Raw genomic sequence first — 6,821 nt, 5'->3', positions numbered from 1 at the left:
CAGGGAAAACCTGGATTTTGCATGGACTTTAGAAACAGCACATCTTAGATCTTTTAGGACTATATTAGCTTGTTCAGAGTGGCTGCTGAAACTATAGCTTTGTCTTGACCTAGCTGTAGCATGTTCTGCTTACTTTTTCTGAGGGTTTGGTGTTTATTTTTAGGTTGGTGAGTAGGTTTTTGTCATTATAATGAGGTTTTATTCTGTGCACGTTCTCCTAGGTTAAACCCATTTGGGCTTGTCCTATGGAGGGGAATAACAAATAATATTTAAATGGTAACTATTAAGTAATTGACATAATTAATGGTCAACTTCAAAGGCATAAATTCTGCTTTTCTTGCTCCAAGTACCACAGGAAACTCTGGAAGTTGTGAAATTTATCTTTTGAGAAGTATGTGTTGTGTATGTTCAAAATATTCCCATTGCAGTTGCTTTATGATCTTAGCATTGAATAGAACAAAACTTTTGACTTTAAAAAATCTTAAAACTCTAGGCAGTATTTTTATTTTTTTTTTTTTTTACTTCATTCAAGCCAGGAGATACCAAATAAGATCCATAACAATTGTGACATTTCTTTCAAACAGCAGTTGGAGCTAAGTGTACGGATCCACAAAATTAGTTTTAATAACAAAATATTAACTGACTTACATGGGTAGCCCGAGTCTTAAAACTACAACTGTTTGCAAATTTAGTCTTCCAAGATTAAAACCTTTTCTTGCCAGTGGGGATATGTTACTGGATTTTAGACCAGCAAAAGCCTTACCAGTTTCATAGAAGAGAAGGTTAAAATCTGCAAAAGAATCCTGAAGGGCTGTTTCCTAAAACTTCCAAGATGCTACAGTGCATATTCTTCCTGCCCGTAGGAGCAAAGTAGACACAAGCAGCTGGGAGACCAAATTCCTAGTGAAGATGGACAAATATTAGAAGAGCTTTCATACTGGGGGTTCAAATAGAACTGCATTAGGTCCCATTACAGAGATACTAAGCATTACCTTGCAGTTGTTCAGCAAAATTGATAAGCTGTATGTCCTTTGACACATGTAATCCTGGGGAAGAGAGGGACAACTCATCAGTACTGAATTTGCTACTAGAATCAGCATCTGTGTACCTCTTTCTTTTTCAGTCAGAAAAAGTGAGGCTTATATTCTGCCTTTAACTTGTGCCTTAGAGCCTCTGAACAGTTGACTGCTGAGCAGTGAAAATTGAAAAGAAACTGATTGGTACCTTAAGGGCAGGGGAGGTTTTTTGAGATGAGTGGTACTCTTAAGTTTTTAGCTACCCAGCATGTATTGTCTGACCACAGTTAGCTGCATGATGATTCAGTTCTAGCTGGAAGCTCCCCTGAAACAGGAAGGTGGGGATTGTGAGGAAGCAACCAGATGAGAATGTTATAAGGACATGGGAAGGAAATTTGTTTTAGTGTTGTGTAGGGGTCCTGAGGGACAGACAGCAGAAGCTGAGGCGACTTACTATTAGACATGTACAGGGAAGACTGAATGCATATCTGTAGGAGAAAACATGTTTTCAGTTGTACCACTCAGACTGTGTAGAAAGTTTTGTATAGCAGCTGAAAGTAATGTGCCATTGCTGAACACTTGGACAGATGAAAGCACAAAGCTAAATGAGATGTCTTATAAGAAAACTAGAAGTTACATGCTTAGAAAAAACCTCTCTGCTAGTTTAAAAGTTTTGTAGTCTTGTTAATTCATTGTGCTAGAATGTGCCTACATCATTCTTTGTGAAAAAATAAAGCAACTTCCATGTTCCAAACTTTACAACTTCTAACGGAAGGTCTTGACTTGTCAAAATTTACTGTTGGCAGTTGAGTTCATTTATGTTATTGTATGTTTGTTCTGTCATACCCAAAATTATTTCCTTACAGAAACTTCGTCTGCTTTGTTCTTGCATTCAGCTTTATATATTACAAAAGAGATTTTGTGGTTTTTTATTACTGAGGATATTTCTATCAACTGATTTGCTGAATTATTTTCAGATTGACATTAAACGTCAACAGTGCCTTGAAGGAAGACATTTATTTACTGTAGTTTATTTTGTTTTATTTTCTTTTGCAATATGTCTGTTGAAAGTTTTCCTCTGAAACTTGACAGCAAAATCTGTTTGTCTTGTAAAAGATTACTAAGCCTAACGCTCTTTTCACGCTTGCCTTATTTTACATTCTGATTTTATATTCTGTATTCACACAACTGTTCCAATGTATTACTTAAATAGAAATATCTTTTGTTTGTTTGATATATCACATAATGAGTATGGTAGTTATGAATAGTGTGAATTGATATGTGTACTTAGAAATAATTTCAATAAATTTAATCATAAAGTGATTGTGATCCTGTGCCTGGTGTCGTAGAGAAACAAAATGAAACTCCCCATTTTTAAAATATTTTTTTAAAGTTTATGTATTTCTCCATACCTTCAGATCTTTAGACCCAGACTATGCATTTGCTTAATTACCCAACTGTCTTTTCTTTAGATCTGTTACCTTCTAGATGGAAATACCAAATATAAAATAAAATTCAAGTAATTCCTTTTTAAATGCATACACTGCATCTGGCCTAGATTAATCCTTTGTAACTTGAACATACGAGTTACATCTTGCGTTGCATCTAGTGTTTCACTGTTAATGGGAGGTGGTGCAAAAGGTATCTTCCAGGCAGAAAATAGTAGCCTAAATAGATTCTGCATTAAGCAGGGTGAATATCACCCTGTATTGGTGCTATTTTTTTTAATAAGGCACAAGATCTCAAAACACACTTACATGGTGTTTGTCTTCTCATGAAGATAAATCTCTGCACTTGCAATTTGAATTAAACACTGTTTTTATCCTCCCAGTTATCAGTTGAAGGAAGACCTAATTTCATTAGGTTGTCACCTTCTATGATCTCCGAGGCATAATATGACATTTTGTTAGTACATACAGTGTGCTGTGTTAAGTAACATGTCCTTGCTCATTGCTGTTTTTGCCAGAAGAATTCAAATGAGATAAACTAAATAAACTGCATCGCAGGAAGTGTATATTTGGTCCCTCTTTTGGCAGCTGTTTTGAATGTGAGTTTGTTTCCCCTGCCCCCCGCCCGCCCCCGACCCTAGCAGAGGCCAGTTACCAGGCAGGCAGACCTTTGGATGAGAATGGACTACCATTACCTGTATTTCTGACGCTTGGAGTTTGCTGTATGGAAGGATGAGTCTGTACAAAAGTAGGTGAAACTAAAGCTAACCCCTATGAATAAATGGTCAAATTCTAAGCAGAGTTAGGATGTGCAGCCAAGAGCACTTGGTGGACAAGTTACTGCAGTAGAGTAAAAGTGAATCTATGTAGTCTCATCCATGTAGAGTCTTTGTAGTATCAAATACTTACTATATTTTTAAAAAATTTTACTATTTAAAAGGCACCATGTAGAAAATGGAGAGTAATAGCAAAGGGAGACAAAGTCTGGAGTTCTTCCAAAGGAGGGGAATAAGGGAATTTGTATCCTTTGCTGTTAAGGGTCATGAGTCTTCTAAATGCATGAATACTTCCAAAAAACATAAAGAAAAAAAATGTAGACCAGTATTGATTAAAAATGCCAGACTGACAGTTCAAACACATATGTATTGGAAAGAAAATACCTCCCCAGTGCAAGTAAAATAGCAGTAGCCTTTCCATATTGCAGAACAACTGTTGTTTACTGACTTTAATTCTGTTTCTGTGGATAAAGAGCAGGTTATCATGGCTGACCTTTTAAAATACATTAACTGCTATATTCCTTATAGTTCCCTCTAAGACTGTCAGACAAAATAAGGTCATGCAGTTACCCTTTGAAACTTGAGAATTAGGATTATGTTTTATAGTCATATATTTCTCTTGGTGATCTGATCTCAATTTGCCACATAGTTCAGCCATTGCATGCAATTGTTTTGTCAGAACTTGGGGGTTCAGGTGCAGGGGTTTGTGGGCACAGTGAAATGGTGTATTCGACTTCCAAAATTTTTTTTACAAGGTCCCATACTAGCAGTGTCTGAAAATACATGGGGAAAAAGGAACAGACCTATTACATAACAACAGTTGACTTAACAAGAAACAGAAATATTTGAATAAAGTGCAGGGATCAACACCGAGATCCATGATGTTCAGCATAATAATAAGAGCAAGAAGGGTGCTTAGTGAACTGATAGACCACTGATAGTTATGAATCTGAAAATGTGTTCTCAGAGTTGCAGAAGAAAAACATTTAAGCAAGGTTAGGTGGCAGATAACAAAACAATAGCTAGTTTATGTACCGGTTGTTAGGTTGTAGTTTTCCCATGAGATGTCATTAAACTGAGAACTAACTGGTGCAACATATTATGAATATCAAAGCTTAGACAAGCTTAAAAAGTAATTATGTAAATTCACAAATGAAAAGTCTGCCAGTATTAAGTACTGATTAGAGCCTTTGTCTCAAGGACAGTCATCCAAGGATGGGTCAAATTGTGGCAGGTATCCCTGAAGCACATCACTGTATGCCTGCCCTACTCTCATACCCTTTCTGGTAATATACTAAGGGCAGCAGAAACATGCTGAATTTTTGCTTGTTTCCCTACTTCAGGGTTAATGCTGCAATAATTACAGAAAATCTGCATAATACAGATTTTTTTTTTTCCAAGACTGATTGTCACCACTTAGGACTAAAAGATTATTTAGATCAAAAAAAGCTAAGGTACAATTTGTCCATTTGTTAATTTTTCCCAGTGAAAAATACCATCTAGAAACCATTTATATACTTTAATAAAGCGCCAGTCTTTTACTAGTCTAAGAATGGTTCTTCACCCATATTGCTTTGTACTTTGGGGTTTTTAATATGAGAAGAAGTAATATTTCAGAAGTGACAATTGAAAGGGTATTGATTTTCTTTTCCTCAATTATTTTTTTTATGTTGGAAGAGCTGTATTAGGGGTACATGGCCCAATTCATGTTTTTCCTGGTTTTGGGTAGCTCGCTGTGGGACTAGTTTGACCCTGGCCAACAGCCAAAATCCCACACAGCTGCTCTCTCCCTCTGCTTCCCTGTGAGACACGGAGGAAATGGAAGGCAAGCAAAACTACTCTAGCATCAGGACAGCAGTGACATTCTGATAGGGGAAGCCTGCCTTTTGTAGGCAGATGTTCAAATTCATCCTGGGAACCAGGGCCTTAGCATGTGTAACAGCTACTTGAGAGGGCAAATATACTGTCCTCTATCATATCTCATATACTTTCTCTGAGTTTTTATTGGAGAGGAGGATTCTCTGTGGTGGAAAATTCCTTTGGTCCATTAGAGTTGTCCTGATTAGGTGGCATTGTAATCCTAGCCCACCCTGGGTTTACTCCCTGGGGAGTCAGAGCACAAAATATAAACCCTTGACACTGCAACTTTTGTTCAGCTGTGCCCAAAACACTGCTGTGTTATCAATATTGTTCTGCCTCTCAGCCACAGTTTTGAAACAAGCACTGTATGGGCTACAGTGAAGGACATTGACTCATCCCATCCAGACCAGTACATTTTACAAGGCTGAGTCTCCTTTCCAACACTGGCCTGGGAAAAACAACAACAACAACAACAACAACAACAACAACAACAACAACAACAACAACAACAACAACAACCAAACAAACAAACAAACAAAACAAAACAAAACAAAACAAAAGAATCTCTTTCCCCCTATACAATTGTCATAAACTTAGCAAGCTTCTAGCCCACTAAGTTAATTGACTGTAAATTTCTAGTAGGAGTCAAAAAGACAAAGGCCTAAGTAATGAGAACAACTATTTAAGCAATACAATTCCTCCCCTTTCACTGAAAACAGAATGCAAAATATATAATTCATTAAAGCATATGTCCTTCAATAGTTGGCAATAGGTAAGGCAAATATACTTCCTTGGGAATTTTACAGTTTTTCAAATAATCCTTATTTGACACTGGTAATTTTCAAGATTTGGGGTGTTTCTGGAAGTAAGTACTTTTCATGGAAGATGAAGCAACAATATAGTCAGATTCAAGGCTGTTATTTGCTTTTCATATCTCTTCCACAAATCTTAGCAGAAGATGAAATCTCATCTTCTACTTTGAGGTCAAACTGGCAGATTGATCCTTGGTCCATCATATAGTGTAAAATTTCACAATTACCTCTCCATTAATCAAAAATGAGCTAAATCTGCACAACAAAAGAGGTAAATAATTATCTTTGTATGTGTGAGAAAATAAAGCAAAATAAACTTCTCATAATTTTGTACTTCACAAATGAAAATTCAAGATTATAATTTGCTTTAGTAAAATTATTCATAAAAGCAAATTACCTCACATTGCACAGTGCTTTGAAGGCATATCTTGTAACTAGGTATATATTTATACCCTGTCTAATTAAAGTTAGATCAGAGTAAAGGCACCTAAAGGCATTGGTGCAACATGTTTGGTCATTGCTGACTAGAACTTAGACATCAAAAAACTGATTCAGGCTTGAATCTGGTGGTGTAATTCTATTGACTCAATTGTGAATCCAATGATTTCACTGATCAATGTAGCCTATCTTTAAATTATTTTACGCAGGAAAAAAAAATCTTGATGCTGTTCTTATGGAGAAATGGAAGAACTGTTTCTGTAATAGTAAAAAGGTCACAAAAATTAATTTCCCCTGCTCACCAGGAACCTGAGTAACAGATGACTTCCAACCTCTGAAAAGAAAATTCTTGCAACAAAATACTGGAATGTACAGAAGGGTGCATGTTAAAACTCTGTGCCCCAAAATGAAGGGACCAAGTGAGGCAGCTGGGAAGTTACTTTAACAGTGGGAAGCCAGTCAGGAAACATT

Source organism: Lonchura striata, chromosome Z, assembly GCF_050655825.1.
Source record: "Lonchura striata isolate lonStrDom1 chromosome Z, ASM5065582v1, whole genome shotgun sequence".
NCBI classification, from domain to species: Eukaryota; Metazoa; Chordata; class Aves; order Passeriformes; family Estrildidae; genus Lonchura; species Lonchura striata.
Note: the sequence above shows the minus strand (reverse complement) of the source record.